Source organism: Tetrao urogallus, assembly GCF_951394365.1.
Source record: "Tetrao urogallus genome assembly, chromosome: 1".
NCBI lineage: Eukaryota > Metazoa > Chordata > Aves > Galliformes > Phasianidae > Tetrao > Tetrao urogallus.
This window is the reverse complement of record NC_136813.1, coordinates 121,304,507-121,322,571: the sequence shown is the minus strand read 5'-3', so window position 1 is coordinate 121,322,571 and position 18,065 is coordinate 121,304,507. Positions and strand designations below refer to the sequence as shown.

The 18,065-nt window shown below is 39.6% G+C and overlaps 1 protein-coding gene across 1 annotated transcript in view; it reads left to right on the top strand.

Moving 5' to 3' along the window:
* The window catches only part of FAR2 (fatty acyl-CoA reductase 2), a gene marked incomplete at both ends in the record, with an annotated part of 78,218 nt that overhangs the window by 26,301 nt on the left and 33,852 nt on the right, over positions 1-18,065 (top strand). The window lies entirely within an intron of this gene.

Genomic DNA, 18,065 nt, shown 5'->3' with positions numbered 1-18,065 from the left:
CAGCAGGGCTTGTAGTACAACCCTATGCCAGCTGAGAGTCCTCTCTACCACCAGCATTGTTCCTATAGTCCCTCCTTTGGACTCATCATCCAACTTCTCCCCTCCAGGGAGTCCAGGTCCATGATCTTGTGGCCCCTGCCTCCCTCTTGGGACTACTAGTATCTCTAAATTTTCCTCCTGCTCCCACCAGTTCTCTCCATGATTGCAAATCTGTCACTGCTGCTGTGTACTAGAACCCACCTTGAAGGCACCCATCATATTCAAATAACCTTTCTGCTCAGTCCAACTGGTGGATGAAGCTATTTCTTTACAGTAACTTAAAACGCAGTCCAAAGGTGGGTTTTTCAAAATTCCCTCAACTTTAGATAGCCATTTTAAATATGAGGTATAATGCATGTGGGTGAGTACAACACCACCACAAATAATTAAACAATTAATATTGCAATCAAACAAGCACACCAGATGACAATTACCATGCTTACATTTAACATTTACCTCTAAGTGAGGACTTTAACCGTGAAGGGGGGGTGCTTTAACCCTCATTCTCCAAACCAAACAGGGACTTTAACCCCAGGGGACTCTAACCCTATTTTAGTAGGATGTCAACCTGATTTTTCAGTGATTCTAACCCCTTACCTAGGTTCTTAGCCTACCTCATGCAAGTTTCATTACATCTGATGGGAAGGCAAATAAAATTAAAAAACAAACAAAACAGAACACCTTAATACTCATTAGTCAGTGGTGTTCACTCCAGGACTCTTCAATCTGGGGATCAGGATCCTCCCGAGAATACCTTGGTGCTGGCCTAGGTTTCTTGATCCCCAGGAATCCTCAAGGATAAGAGCTTAGTCCCATCTGGGTTGCCAAATTATTACCATAAACCAGTTGATCAAGAAACTGTCTGAGACTCAGTTTGGAGTGCTAGAAATCAGACATTCTAAATTCTCAGCACTGATGCATGAGGGGATCCTTTTACCTAATCATGCATACCTTATCTACCTGGTAATGACACAGACTCTTCCCATTTTCTGAACAAACTAAATTGCTATCCATCAATGAACATTAGCAAGCTTAACAATATCATTGTAACTTGTATCAGTATCACACTGTATAAAACATTTCTATGAATAAAAAATATGAGTAAAATGTGTATAAAACAATATATTGTGTCACGGATTTATACACTTACACCACTCCTTTCCTCACTGAGAAACAGAATGAGACTTAATTGAGATGTGATTCCCAGCTTCCCAATGCACAGTACTCAGATCTGTCGTTGAAACATCCCTTGTACCCGTTGTCAAATATGGGCTAAGAACAAATACACCATAGGTCTTATGCTGCACAGCAGTTCTTGTCTTCCTGTATAATTTGTCTGGCTGCAGCTTGTTTTGTGTTTCTGTCCTCCAGCAGACACTGTGTTTAATTTGCCCAGTGCTCCTTTTACCTTCTTTTCATTAGTTTTTATTCTAACAGCAAGGCTAGCTCAATTCCAGTTCCAAAGGCATAGCTAAGCCCTGTACAATAGCTAAGATACCAGGGGTTCTGAGCTGTAATGCCGAAAAATAAGAAGTGACAAGAAACACCATTCGTCTTGTGAAAATTTAATATTTTGTTAAAAGAGATTAGATTTTTTCTAAGGCCAGCAGCATGGCTCCAAGGGCCTTGCTCAACAGGTTATTTAGTAACAAAATATGAAATAGAAATGTGAAAGATAGCCATGATATAAACATGAAAGTGAAGCATGAAGTAAGCCTATGATATACTTAACTGATAAAGGAACTGTTTTTAATAGCTCTCCTATGAAAAGAATTCTCTAAGATGTTTCTTTCGAATATATTGATGTATATGATGTGGTCATTGACCACAAGGGGGGCAAAACATTGAGCACTGAGTGAAAACTTGAAATGTGGAATGAAAAAAGAGTTATGCTCAAGCAGAAAATTTCTTTCTACCTACTTGAAGAAGATAGAGTTTCTGTTGAAGGTCAGTGTAAGTCTACTTTATTCTTAGTATCTCCAGAGATATTTGAGAGAAATAAAACAGTGATAACTATATCTGAGGTGGCTGATAGGTACTGTTAAGCCATTGGTAGCAATCCTGTTGTTATTGCCTACCATATTATCATAATCAGCAGCACTAGTCTGTTCATTAGTTGACTGACCTGTGATGTGGATTACTAAAATGAGTGGAACTGAGACAACAGAAGACCGTACTTCATGTCTTTTCCAAATGCATCCTGCTGTCAACTCCCTAGGAAAACAGTAGTTTGCATGAGGAAAGAATTCAGAATAGATCTTGTAGATCCAACCATATACACAGTTTATATGGGCAGTGTCTTAAGTTCTCTCAGTTCAGTTCATTAATATTAATAAAAATATACTTACTCTGTAAAGGTTATGGTTTCATCACCAGTACTGATAATGAATTCCATGACCAGTACAAAAGAATTTCTGTCACCAGGTGTCTAAGTAGGTGAATTAAAGTCTGTCCCATTAAAGAGATTTTCCCATACAAAAGAAGTAGTACCGTGGGCGATTTGCTCAGTTGTGAGTAATCTCTTAAGAGATACTTACAAGTGATTTGACATGATGTTACTGAAAGTATATGTGTTTCATTTTCAGAGTGTTGAACCATCCCATGAGCTGGGAATTAAAAAGTTAGGTTCTTTTTTTTTCCAGGGTAAGAAGTGGAAGTAGTTTAATGAATGGCACATACTTAGCTTTTTTTTTTTTTTTTTTTTCCAGGACTCATTTGATTACTTTATTGACTGAAAAATTTTGTAAGGTCTGTTAAGCCTGAACCAGCTTAGAGTGAGATTATATTTTCAACAAAGTTGTTAATGTAGAGATGGTAAGCCAGTTTTCCAAGATTTTCTGCTGCAGCCACAAAATACGGAGCAGACCACGCATTGCTTCGCTAGCGTTTACTGCAAGCAATACTGATGAATCTGGGACTTAATTTCGCCTTTGCTTACTGCTGCTTCTCTGCTTGTATTAAAAAGTTCATGGCATGGTGTGAGGTAACATCTATTTGGACTAGTTCTTGTTCTTTTGCTAGATACTGTGATCTATGAAGGCAAATTACAGAAGCAAGGAAACATCTCCATTAGGAATGGTGAACAGTATCCCTGCTGCTGTTTTATTTGTGAAAGAAGTGGCACGTTTTACATGAACATTTCCACCTCACAAACAATGGGTAGATCAAAGATTCAGCCTGTTGAAAAAACAAGGATTTAGTTCACTTTCCATGTTTGAAACAATCACAACAGGGTTGTTTGAGCTTGTCAGTAGTACAGCACCTTGTGCAGGTGCCACTTCCAGGTGCTGCTGTTTAAGCACTTCTCTTTGGATTACAGTAAACAAGTCCATTTTTTAAATAAATGACTGCGTGTTCTCTGAACTATTCTTAGCTACAGTAGCTGATATTTAACTGTAGAGCAAAAAGCTACTCATACAAAACAGCCTGCAGTAATGTTTCATACTTGGCATTCAGCCTTGTAAAATCATATCCTAAACTGGCAAAGACTTTGGAACAACATTCAAGAAAGTGCGTATTTCCATGAAAAACTGCAACCCTAAATTTAGGTCAGTATCCTTTCAAAATTGGATTTTAATCTTAGATATGATCTCATAAGTCTCTTTTCCTATAATGGTACAGCACAGTTCTTCATACCTCATATGGCATAGCTGGCTCCAGTACTGTCAGCGTTCTGAGGTGTTATTTCTCTTAGTTCAAAGACTAACGATCAGATACTGTTATACAACTTGAGCTTTATCAGGAGATACATTTTGATATGAGAGAGTGATTTGGATAACAGTGATTTGGAGAGCCATCTCTTCCAGTGTAAAAAGGAAGATATTCTTGATTTAGTACATTTTACTCTATCTAAATTGGACAAAATTTCAATGCTCTGAGTGATGAATTGAATAAATGAAGGGGAGATTATAGCTATGCTATTATCCCTAGAGAGAAGATGCCAAAATAGAATATTTTTCATTTGGAAGGCATGAGTTAAAACAAAATGTTCAATATAAAGAAAATTATATGGATTAGAATATTCCTTTCTTTCCTCAGAGAAACAGCTTGTTTCCTTACTTCTTTCCTCAGAGTTCCACTAACTGGTGAGTTAAAAACACTTCTGCGGCAAAAAATGTTTTGGAACACAATGTACCTTTGAAGCTAGAGGAATATAAATAAGAGATATTTGGCCATTAACTTACATACTACCAGAGAGTCCAAGACAAAAAAAAATATTCTTAAGGCATGAGGCCACCTCAAAGACCACAGATTTTCCACAGCTGTAACACAGCAGTATTTCTACTTTCCTGCTTTGTTACCTGTGTAGATGATCAGTGGATCACAAATCTATTAGCCAGCTGCATGTGATACTTGAGGTCCCAAAGAGATTGAAAGGAGGTGATACTGTAGTACCAGAGAAAAGATATTGCAAAAGGAAAGCATGGGGGTAGATGAGGGACAAGAAAATATGAGATTTCTTCTATCACAGTTATGAGTTCAGTGGAGATTTATTCATTCTATCATGGATTCCTCAGGTTCACAGGCAAGGATGACACCATGAAGCAGTTCTCCAAACTCTTAAGTTCATAATACAGCAGCAGTTCTGCCATTTTCCTGTACAAAAGTGGGAAAGTCACATGTCCTGAGCTGAGCACAGCAAGTCAGAGAACTGAAAGATTGATGTATTTTTCTTTTGTGAAAGTTATTTGGATCCTATGGATTACAGCTATCATTTAGTGGAAAGACAAAGATAGAGATTGAGTGGGATGCTGAGCATCTGTCTGGAGATGGGGTGAAGGCTGCCGCTAGTGATTAATGGCTAGAGCTCATACTTCAGGGTGGTAAGCTGAAGGTCGTGGTCATTTGTTGTTTTGAGTGTCAGATTTTCCCCTTCTGGTAGAGGCTTCAGACATAACAGAATTAAGAAGTATGTTTTTTTAATTAAGCAGCACACTTCTTCAAGACTAACAGAGTAATTAAATGATAATTAATCCAAAAGCACATACAGCCATAGAGCTATAATAATCACTCAAGTCTTACGAGTAACGCCCAATTATTATTGAATTACAGGTCTACTTTCCACTATTTAGTACTAAGATGAAAATCTGTTCCTCATTTTTCCACTCTTGCCTACCACATCTTACATATGTCCCCTTATGTAAGGAACCTTGGTGGAGGCTCCACTAGGTGTCTTGTGAGACAGGAATTCTCTTTAAGGTCCCTTCCAATCTAAGGCATTCTATGATTCTGTACCTTTTTTTTCCTGTTTTTCTACTTTAGATCCACCTTTACTGCACTCTTGCACCTCCCTTTCTCCATCCATAATCCCTTCAAGTTAGCACTCTATCCCATGATAATTTTTCCATAATTGATCCTGTTGGTTTGGTTGCATCCATTCCCATTGTTGGTTTGTCTGGTGCTGTTACTTAGGCAGTGTTTACTTTGTGGAATAGTAATTATGTGGTTGCCTGGTTACAGGTGACTTCAGAAGACTTTGCACCCCAACACTCCTCTGCAGTTAGCCATTTCATACTGGCAGTATACTGTTTGCCATATACACTCACCAAGACGAAACATTTTATTTCAGCCTTGACTCTTCTACCCAGTGCCAATTAAGCATAAGCCGTTTCATACCTTCTGCAGTCTGCTTATCAGAGCACCAGAGTAACCTTCATACTCTGGTTTTGGGATCATGCAGTCTTGCTCTCTTTGAGCTGTATTTATCACTTTTCTTGTTCCCAGCAAAGGCTTTAGCTGATTACAAGTCCTGGTGTTCCAGCAGGACCTCTACCTTGGACCTCATCACTTTGTAGTACCATCTACAGAAATCTGTATGCCCCATGTTTGCTACCTTCACAGGCTGTGTAGTTTGGAGTAGATTTTTTAAGCACTGGGGTTCTTTTTGTTTGAATGTCTGTTTGTCTGTTTCTCCCAGGGAATCTGGGAAACTGATGATCTACTTCTACAAAATATAATAGAGCAGATGTCAACTTAATTTAGAGAAAAGTTGTACTTCCTCAGTTAAATATATAATTTGGATATATAGCTTCATGAAAATAGTCATCTGCAGATCACTGTGCATTTCTTGTTTGTGAAACATTAAATGGCATGAAAGATACTTTTCAGTACAGATAGCTGGCTGTGGGTATTTCCTCTTCACTCCTTCAGCCAGGATTTTCCACCAGTATATTAAAATATTCAAGTACTTTATATCTTCTCAGGTATAGAGGACATAGGCTAGCTGGTGGTAATCCCTGCTCAGACAGATGGGTAGACGTTTGCATATAAACAACAGCTTGTTCAATAACTAGCAGAAAATGTTGCTCATTCTGGTGACACATGGGCAAGTGACTCGTTACACCTGAAGCATAATTAGCGCAGTTACTTGCTTTTCTCCCATGTGTCAGCCTAAAATTATTTTAAATCTAATTCTAGAAGCCAGTGGCAGGATATGCAGAAAACATGAATGGCATTTCAGCTTACATGAATTCTCCTCTTGGATCTTTATTGGTTGGGATGAGATCTGAAAATACTCTTGCAGAGAAAACTAGCTTTTCTCTTTGTAGACATGTGGTATTCTTGGACTTCTGTGAGATGAAGATTGGATGTCGTTGTGAAAGATGTCTTGAGTCACAGATCCTTTGACTAGAAACTTTTAACGGTATGGTTTTAGCTGGAACAACTGTTAAGAGTGCCAAAAATAGTAAGTCAGGGTCAAGTGATGGTTAAGTTAATTACCCTTCAGCAGCTTCTAACAGCTAGAACCTGAGCTTGGCTTAGAGTCACTCTATATGGCTTTCCTGACCCTCTTTAAAATATGTGTGTTTTCTTCCTTACTAAAATATCTGAATCTTCTACCAAAAAAAAAAAAAAAAAAAAAAAAAAAAAAGGGAGAGAGAGGGAGAGAAAGAAAATTTCTATTGTTCCTGCCTGACTGCAAAACCAAACTCCCATCTAAAAGAAAGGTCATAACGAGTATGCAGCTAACTGTAGACCTGTCAACTTGTCCTTAGTGCCAGGGAAGTTTATGGAATGGATCACCTTGAGTAAGTTCACACAGTATGTGTGGGGCAGCCAGGGATCAGGCCCAGCAAGCATGGGTTCATGAAAGGCAGGTCCTGCTTAACCAACCCGATCTCCTTCTGTGTTCAAGTGACCTGCCTGGTAGATGAGGGAAAGGCAGTTAACATAGTCTACACAAACTTCAGCAAATTCTTTAACACTGTCTCCCATAAGATTATCTTGGAGAAGCTGACAGCTTGTGGCTTGGACAGGTACGCTCTTTGCTGGATAAAGAACGGCTGGAGGTCTGCACCCAGAGAGTGGTGGTGAATGTTAGATCCAGCTGGCGACAGGTCACAAGTGGTGTGTCCCAGGGGTCACTGTTGGGGTCTATCCTGTTTAATATCTTTATTGATGACCTGGACAAGGGCATTGAATGCACCTTCACTAAGCTTGCAGATGACACCAAGTTGGGAGGATGTGTCAATGTTCCTGGGGGAAAGACAGTCCTTCAGAGGGATCTGGACAGGCTGGATCACTGGCATGATGCCAGTGGGATGAAATTCAACAAGACTAAGTGCCGGGTCCTGCTCTTGACCACAAAAATTCCAGGCAGTGCTACAGGCTTGTGGCAGAGTGGCTGGAAGACTGTGTTGAGGAAATGGACCTTTGGGGATGTTAGTCAGCGTTCAACTGAACATGAGCCAGCAGCGTGTCTGGTGACCAAGAAGGCCAATGGCATCATGGCTTGTATCAGAAATAGTGTAGCCAGCAGGAGCAGGGATGTTATTGTCTCCCCATGCTCAGTGCTGTTGAGGATGCACCTTGAGTACTGTGCTCTGCGTTTTGGCCTCTTCGCTACAAGAAAGACATTGAGGTCCTGAATACATGCAGAGAAAGGCATCAAAGCTGGTGAGGGGCCTGGGGCACAAGTCTTGTGAAGAGCAACTGAGGGAACTGGGATTGTTTAGTCTAGAGGAGATCAGTCTCAGGGGAGACCTCATCTCTACAACTACCTGCAAGGTGGTTGTGGCAGGGTGGATGTTTGACTCTTCTCCTGTGTAACTAGTGACAGGACTAGAGAGAAGGGCGTCAAGTTGCACCAGGAGACATTCAGGCTGGATATTAGGAAAACTTTGTTTTCCGAAAGAGTGGTCAGTCACTGGAAGTGGCTGCCCAAGGAGGTTGTCGAGTCACCATCCCTGGAGGTGTTCATGAAACATGTAGATGTATACTAAGGGACATGGGTTAGTGGGGAAATGTTAGTGATAGGTGTTTGGACTGGATGATCTTGGAGTTTTTTTCCAAACTTTGGTGATTCTATGACTCTGTGATTCGTTCTCATCTTTTACTTAAACATGAAAAATCTTGCAGATCTTGTGAAACATGAGCTGGCTTGTCTCTTGCCATCAGTGCTGTTAAAGCATTATAGTCAGGTGTACAATTGGGATTGCAGAAGAAAGGAAGAAAATTCTCACATGGTGTTGCTGAGCCATCTGCGGCAACACTCTGATCTTTGTACTGGGAAGTGAGTGGCACTGACTCCTGAAAAGGGTGTTACTATTACATGCGGGCAGTAACTGGACTTCCTAGCCACTGGTGTCTTTATTCTGAAGTAAGAGTACACCTTCTGCTTTATGAGACCCCAGATACTGGAAAAAGGAGTACATGTGTCAAAATCTGGTATGGACTTCATAGGCTAAATTTGCCTTTTCTTTATATCAGGATAATTTGTTACAGTTATTTATATCCATTCCAGGAAGAGGTGAATTTTAGCAGCATTTATTATGGACAAACCAAGCACGGTCAGAAGGAGGTCTCATATACAGAAACCAGTCCATATTTTATATAATGTGCTGAGAGGTTGGACTGAGAGTAAATTTCTGAGATGTGAATCCAGCTGTCAGGCTTGCATGTGTGATTCTGCAACCATTTCTGAGATATTTCCATGGAGTCTTCTGAGAATTGGCCATAATAAGAAATAATAGTAAGAAAGAAGGGAACAGACTCTTCAGCAGGGTCTGTTGTGACAAGACAAGGGGAAATGGTTTCAAACTAAAACAGGGAGATTTAGACTGAATCTGCGGAAAGTTTTTTATGATAAGGGTGATGAGGGACTGGAACAGATTGCCCAGAAAGGTAGTGGATTCCCCATCCCTGGAGACACTCAAGGTCAAGATTGATGGAACAACCTGATCTAGCTGGGAGGGTTGGACTAGATGACCTTTAAGGGTCCCTTCCAATTCAATTGATTCTATGATTCTATAATCAGAGTCATTAATTACATTGTATCTCTGCTACAAGTGCTAGTAGAGCCACTTGGCGTTGCAAGTAACTGAACACTATTTTGACAGATGGTTCCATCTTCTTAAGGAAAGTTTTAATTCTTTAATCTGAACTTTCCTTGGATGGCAATCAAGAATTATTTGTAACTCTCTAATTTCTTGCTTGCTTGGAATAATAACACTACAGAAAATCAGTTTATAATGGTTAAGCCATCATTTCATCATCTTTAAGAAAGTATCAACTATTTTCTTCTTCACTAGACTCTCTTTTTCACAATTGCATCCACTTCCTATATGTTCCTGCTTTTAGTCTCATAAATTTGATTATCTTCTGGTCATCTCCCAAAAATGTTCCAGTCCTATTTTTAAATTTTTTTTGCTTACTATATGTATTGCATGTAATGTTTCTATGATGATGTTAAAATACTCACATGATTACACTTAAATGAACAGATTTGACCAGGGCTCTGAGCAACTTGATCTATCTGTAGGTGTCCCTGTTCATTGTAAGGGAGTTGGACTAGATGGCTTTCATAGGCCCTTTTCAACTGAAATGATTTTATGATTTTAATGTTGTGTTCTTCATGGTGGCATCTCTCCTCTAGAAGAGGAAGGGAAGAGGTCAGAGATCTTAAGGAAGTGGACATAGAAGTGCAGGACATTCACCCTGTGTTGACACAACTACTGCATTTGTGGGGTACATGGTCACGGTTATGTATCCCAGCTCTCCCAGATTTACTTAGAGCATCTGTGCACTTGTCCTTGAAACCAGATTCTGAATTGCATGCCAGTTTTATGTCTTAGTACAGGTTATGTGCTAGCTGTCTGAAATACATGTGGGGCAACCAATGTGATTGTCCTATTTAGGAACAGTGTTACAGTAGAAGGAGGAGTACCTAGAGAGTCTAACTGAGATAGGGTTGCCTGGATGTGGGGATCACTCACTGTTTTTTTTGGCAGACGTCTGTTTTCGCTAAAAAGCAGCACAATGAACTGTGAGTGTCTGTGTCATCTGCTGTATGGAAACACCAGAAGGCTGAACCTAGGCCTGCTGTGAAGCTCAGCCAGTTCTAGTCATCAGATGGCATGACCGTTTGTATAAACAACGACTGCTGTGCAGAGTACAGCCTGTCAGCTGATTGCATTGTGCTAGGTCAGCTGTTTCACAGCTGGCTGAAGATTTCATCATGCTGCATTTAGTCTCTTTTTCATATCACTAACTTCTCTGGAACTTAACGGCTGAGTGACTTCCCTGTTGCCAGGACTGCAGCTCACTCATTTGTAAGGCTTTACTGCATCATCTTATCTTCTTTGTGATCTATTGAGCCAAGTATACCTGGTCAGCCAGATGTGTATTTGTCTATACCTGTAACTGACCTGGTTCTCCCCACAATTCTTCATGTGTAAGGGAGTTGTGTCTGAGAGTATTCTTTGCAGCTGCTGGCTACGTGTGATCCTCACTTCTCCAAAAGCCTGCACCACACCAGTGAGATGACTATACGGGTGAATTCTATATATTCATAGGAGAGGTACATAGCATGTTTCAGAATCATAGAATCATAGAATTGCTGAGGTTGGAAAAGACCTTAAAGATCATCGAGTCCAACTACAACCTAACCATACTACCCTAACTAACACCCCTCTGCTAAATCATGTCCTTGAGCACCACATCCAAATGGTTTTTAAACACATCCAGAGATGGTGACTCAACCACCTCCCTGGGGAGCCTACTCCAGTGCTTAACAACCCTTTCTGTAAAGAAGTTTTTCCTAATATCCAACCTAAACTTACCCTGGCGCAACTTGAGGCCATTTTCCCTCATCCTGTCACCTGTCACCAGTGAGAAGAGACCAACCCCACTCTCACTGCAGTCACCTTTGAGATATTTGAAGAGAGCAATAAGGTCTCCCCTCAGCCTTGTTCTGTCTAGCTCTTAGATACACCCATCTCCATAGACTTTTAAAAATCAACTTGATCTTAGGTATTTTGAAATGTTACAATGTCATCTCTCCAAGAAGTAGGCATCTGTGTTCGGCCCAGCCTTTGCTCCTGGCTGTTTGGTCTTTGGGGACCAACAAACACTCCTGAAGTTTCATGGTGCCCAAGTAAATCTGGCAGTGAAACTTCAAAGATCTGTAATTTAGTCAGTAGGTAAGGAAAAGCAGATTAACATCCTGTATCTTTATAACTTTTACCTATTAATGCTTTCAAGTACATACATCAATTCTCTGTGTAACTGGTTGTGAATTCTACATGGCGGAACCTGAGAAGGGGAAATGGATGAGACTCAAGACACAGCCACACGCTCTTGTCATCCTTTGATATCTGACTCTCCTTGCACCTTTCTCCTCACATCACTGGGTCATAGCTACTGTGGAGGAGGAATGAGAAGGAAAACAGTTCTGGAAAATGTGTGGGAAGAACTGTATTAAACTGATCCTGTAGGAAAAGCTTGAAGTGTTACAATTCTCCTTCTCTGTGCTTAATTCTTTCCCGGTGTAAAATGTCAAACATGCCATCAAATTCTGACAGTGATACTTATCTACTTATTCAGGGGTACAAGAAATGTCTACAGTGAATTTTAAAAAGATCCGTATTCTCTGTGACTTACTTGTCCACCCACCTACATGGTGGTACTATAGTCTACAGACATGTCTGTCAAGTCCCTAATAGTTCTGTCTACCATGCCTGTCTTGGAAAGAGCTAGTTACAGATTTGCTGACGTAATCTGAATATTTATACTGGAAAAAAGCCTACTTTGTCAGCAGCCAGTTTTCAAGGTAATTGGCCATTTAAAAATGCAAACACATCCTAAATAGCTGGCTATCACATTAACCTTAGCTGAGCTATATTCATATTTACTGTCTGTAAAGTTTTTGTTAATGTTGTCTTTATCTTTAAATAATCAGCTTTTGTGTACTAGATGTTGGTCATGAATGTTGTATTTCCACTACATGAGCTCTTCTCAGGGGAAAATAATAACTCTAAATTGAAGCATAAGGCTTTTGATTTCTTATAATGAGGAGCACCCTGCTGTATACTTTCTAACCGATTAGATGAATTATGATTTACTTGCCTTGAGAAGAACCATACTTAGAAGCAACTTCCTGAGGCAGAGAGTGTGCAAGGGAAAAGAAGGGACTATCCTGATTAATGTTACTTGAGCTGGATTTTCACACATTTCTTGACTGAACAATCCTTGTGCTTACTGCTAGAAATGTACCAGGCTAAAAATTAATTGCAAGCTAATTACTGTATGTCAGGAAACAACTATGTTATTTCTCAGATTTGCTTCTGTGGCAATTCTAAAAGTAGCCATGTACATTCAAGAACCTGTTGGAGGACTTTCATCAGTGGCAAGCCGGAATGTATTTGATAAGCTGCTTTGTCAGATCAAAAGTTCAGAAATTAGGCTTCTGAATAGCTATTTCCATGCCCTTGCTACCTTCAGGTGGTTATATTCATGCTGGTCATTCATGTCCATTTAAGATGCTACTACTGAAATCAGAGAAGAATTTCTGCACTAGGGTGTTGATCTATGTACATGAGATGCTTCAAAAGTAATATCTTCTATTTTATTATGTTAGCTCACGACATCAGATGTGGATGTTGGTGGTATGTGGTTGAATCTTCCTGCCAGTATTCTGTTAAATTTTGTTGCTGTGTGATGAATGGCAGCAGTGAGGCAGTCTGACAAAATGGTGTCTGCCATAGAAGTGCGTATGAAGCAAAGGTGTGTCATTGAATTTCTCCATGCAGAAAAATGGCATCCATTGATATTAATTGATGGTTGCTGAACATCTGTGGAGACTACACAGTGGATGTTGGCACAGTGAGAGACAGTGGATGGTACGTATGTTTCAACAGTGGCAACAGTGACAAGAAAGACAAGCCACATTCCAGACAGCCACATGCAGAAGTCACAATAAGAAACGAAGAGCATCTCGATCTGCTTGTCCACAGGAATCAACAGATTACAACCAGGAAACTGTGTACAAATCTGAATATTGGTTTCAGTGCTTTGGAAATGATGGTGGCAGTGTTGGAATATGACAAAATTTGCACCAGCTGGGTACCACAAATGCTCACATGAGCAGAAAGAACATCATTTGCATGTTTGTCGGGACCTATTGAATCAACACGAGGCAGAAGGTGACAATTGCCTAAATTGTATCATTACCAGTGACAAGACATCATGTTACCACTCTGAACTGGAGCTAGAACAGCAGTCCATGGAGTGGAAACATGAATTTTCCATCAAGGAAGAAGTTTAAGATAAAGCCCTCAGTGGGCAAAGTGATGTGCACTGCCTTTGGTATAGGAAAGGGTTGATCCTTCTGGATATCCTGGAACCTGGACAAATTGTGAACTTTGACCACTACATCATGACACTGACTAAGTGGAAGGTTCGAATTTCCAGAATCAGACAAAAGAAGAAAGCAACCCTTCTCTTGTAACATGATAACACCAGGACCATCCTACTACACCCACTGTGTAGTCCAGATTTGGCACCTCCTGACTTCCATCTGTTCAGGCCAGTGAAATATGGACTGCATGAGCAACATTTTCCTAGCAATACCACCATCATAGCAGCTGTGAATCACTGGGCCACTTCACTGGAGTAAACTCATGAGTGTAGCATGCAGACCCTTATTCATTGGTGCCAAAAATGCAAAAATATATTTCCTTTTACAGAAGTAATTAATACTTATATTCTCCTGAATTATGCTAAGCAATCCCTTCTATTTCTCTGTCTGAGAAGATGAAAGCTTTCTGCTTTGTTTTACTTCTTGTTGTCTGTTATTGTTTTTAATTGATCTCTTTCAACCTTAATCCTCTCAGCAATACCTCATATCTATGATGCAGTTTGTGGAATTGCCTAATTTTCCTCCATTTTAAGAGTTCTCATACTGTAATGCCGTAAAATCTGCATATTATCATGCAAATTAACAAGTTCTGGTAATCCTTTTAGAGAAGGCTGGTATTCTGTTAAACGCTTGGCCCCACTATTCACCACATTGCATTGATCTTTCTCAGAAAAATAAGAAAAAGGGAGAAGAAAAAATAAAAACACTGACATCTGGTTAACATACTGTAATTTGAATGCCTCAAAATTGTTTTCGTGTCATGGGAGAAAAGAGAAAGTAACCTTTCTAGGCCATTTTTTAAATCTTTGTGCTTTCTGGGTCAGCCACCCTCAGTTAGTTAGACACCTGACCTTGATCCTGCCAGTGAGCAAGCATGAACTTGGCCTTTATTAGGCTCCTAAAAGAGCTGTTAATGCCAACAGGTGTTCTCAGAGTAAGGGATCTTGAGTAGGTTGATGGAGAGCAGTAGCTGATCTTCGGCACTGCTGGGTCACAGCATATGTATTCAAAGCTTTGGAAGATTCATCTTTCACATCAGAGGAGAGCTCAGGAAAGCGTTAGCATTACCGAGCAAATAGGAGTACTGTTTCCTCTCCTGCATGTGTTCCTTAATGAAATGCCATGCTGCATAGTGCCTGCTGCAGAAAGTTGGCCTTTCTTAATTCTTCCTTGCTGAAGACTGTGGTGCCCCACTAAAAGGAGGACTACCATGGCTTCTTTAAAAAGCTGTCATAAGACACTGGTTTTTACCAAACTTATATAATTGTTTTTCTCAAATTATTTTGTCTTCACTGAAAATGTCTCCTAAGGAAGAAGCTAAGCCCTTGGCATTTTACATTGTTTGATTGTTCTTTTATCTTTCAGCTGTGCTCCTTCCAAAGATGTGCAGTTTATCCTTTCTTGGGAGGTTTTTGTGGTATTAAAAAATCCTGAATGAAAGACTGATGGGCAGAAATAACTTTTAACTATAAATAATTTAAGGGCAGAGAGAATTACAGATGCCAAAGCTTAAGTGAGCAGAAGTGGGGAAAGAGAGACTCGTCAAAAACACTCATATAATATTGAGATTAATTCTGGAAGTGTTGTTTTCACAAGAGGTTGACAGTGTAAATTGAAATCAGATATTACTTTCATAAATGGGAACTGCCTAACTGTATAACTATAAAATAAGAAAAAATCAGCAAATTCCAGAGTGAAATTCTCCTCTGCTAATAGCAGCACAAACACTCTGCAGAACCTGAGTCCTTTTTTTGAGGATTAAAGTGAAAATAGCAGCTGTCTTTCTGCAGTGATTTGTTTATTCCCTTTCGTCCAAGGCTGTGGTGTCGCCATTGGAATGTGTTAGAATACTCAGGAAGGCAGAATGCAGTATTACTGATTTTGCTCCACTTACTTAGTACTGGACATAGACGATCAAACATTTTTTCCTCACTATAATTGTCATAGTGTATCACTTCTGCATTATTTCTGACTTGGGTAGAATTTTCACACAAACCCATCAGTGCAGTATACCAGCCTACTTCTATCCCTGAAATCTATCTTGGATGGACAGACAGCTTCCAAAAAGGAAAGACAGAACAATGCTAAGGCCTTATGAAGTTATTAGGGATTTATTGTACATTGTCTTTGTGAATTAATGAGAATTTAGAGATTATTTTATTGCTAAACTGTAGAATCAGCATCATCTTTATGTTAGGCATTCCTTGAGCTACAGGAGGAAGCATAGAATAAGCTGCATTTGTCTCGTCCTTAAATCTTCTTGCACTTTCCTGTGAAGTACTGACAAGTCTGAAACCTTCAGATTTCATAAAAGAGGCAATAGACTTTGATTAAACAGCTGCTCCTGTTTAATGAACTGAATGTTCTTGTGATCCAGAAGGTTTCCAAAGGGTGTGCTGATTTGTGAGCTTCCATTTAGAAAATGACTTACTCCTCCAGTGGAATTCAGTGAATCATTGGAGGGAGTGAAACTCTATAGTTTTTGAGTAATGTGTAGTAGTAGACAACACCTAACAGAATGCTCAGAAATGGAAGAGGATATTACCTGCAAGCAGAGGAGATGGGTTTAGGCAGAATATATCAGTCTGAATTTGAATCAAGTTGGCCCTCCAGAAATACTCGTCTGTTTATATACACTATGACTGAAATAGAGGAAGGGCTGATATATTCTTTCTTTACCTTTGCATTATTTTTGCCAGAGTAAAACAGGTACTTAGTAATTCTTACTGAGAGGAGTTTTTTACTCTCTTCGCAATAAAACAAACAAACAAGCAATTGTTCTTAAAATTCTTAAAAGATAACTTCAGTCTTACATCTTCTGAGAACTCTTCCATAGGCACTGGAGAGATCAAAGTTAAGACAATCTCCAGGAAAACGACACAGTAATAGTAAAGAGATATGCAAACTCAATATTACTAGTGAGTAAGTTATGCAGCAGAGGAAACAACCAAATAAATCAGAGCTACTGAAAAGTCAGCTGGTCCATCTTCTTACCCTGAAACAGACCTAGCTATTTCCTGCCTTTCCTGGCAGTGCTTATCTTGGCAGTTCATAAATGTATCCAAAGTGGTATCCCGCAGCTTCCACCAGTGATTTGTCCCAGCACTTAGTCATTTCTGTCTGTGGGCTGATTACCTTTGAAGTGTGGTTATCCTTTGAAAACTAGACTCTATATATAGAGTCTGATTCCACTCACTCTCTATTCTTGTTATTCTTTCTGCCCTTGTTGTTGCTGGCTCTCTGCCCCCAAAATGGAGGTCTTAACTGTTACTATTATTTCAGTTGTAGTTGTTCAAATGAAATGACGCTAGCTGGAAACACAAAACCTTTAGAAAAGACATTTATAGTTTTGCTCAATTCAAAATTCAATGATTTTTTCAAATTGTACTGTAACAAATTCACATAATCCTTTGAAATTCAAGATTCTACACTTTTGCCTTTGAGGTTAACCAAATAAAGGGTTACCAAGTGGAACTTGTAGTAGCTGCCTGTTTTCAGGTATCAAGCAGAACCTCACCCAGAATCTTATCAGTGACTCAGACCTAATGATTAAAGTGTAATTAATTTACAAAGTAAAAATGGGAACTGAGGAAATTGCCATTTTTACACGGGCGCTTTTCATGTGATAACAGTACTGGTTTCCTATTCCTTTCAGAAAGGCTGTTCATAGTTATCTTGCAGGATACCTGCTCTCTTGGATCAATGCTAATTTTGGACCAGTCATCCAGCAGACAGTGTATGAAAATGTAGGAATCTTTTTACTGAATGGAATGTATAGTCTTGTCATTCTGCAAAAGACTGGAAAGAAAATGAGCGTTTGAAAGAGCTAATGAAACAGTCATAAAAAAAAATGACTTGAAAGGCCAGCTAGCTGCACATTTGTCCAGTCATGCAACTTGAGCAGTATGGTTTCTCACTGTTCCCTTTTTTGCATACCAAGGAGAACTCCCATGGTACTTATTTTAATGAATGAAGAGTGCAAATTGGAAAATGGCATTTAAGGAAGAGGATGAGCTGGAGCATGATCTTCTATTCTCAAGCCGTCTGTAGAGCAATGAAGAAAATGTATAGAACAAATAGTTCATAGGCTTCCCAACTCCAAATTCTGCCCTCCTCCTCCTTAGCTTCCTTTGTGGTTTGTGGTTGTCCCTGAGGTCAAATAAAAACTGGTTGCAAGAAGATATGGAGATACAGAAATTTCAGTGGCTGCCCCAAGAAATGAGTGGTTTAGATAAGATTCATTCATCTCTTCAAGGCACTGCATTCCCTCCTGCAATTTTTTTTTGGTTTGTTTGCTTTCCTATGAAATTTTTCCTTGGAAGGAAACACATGAATTAACTATTTTGTCATCTTGCTTGTATGTTGTCTCTGAAAGAATGGGGAGGGGGAA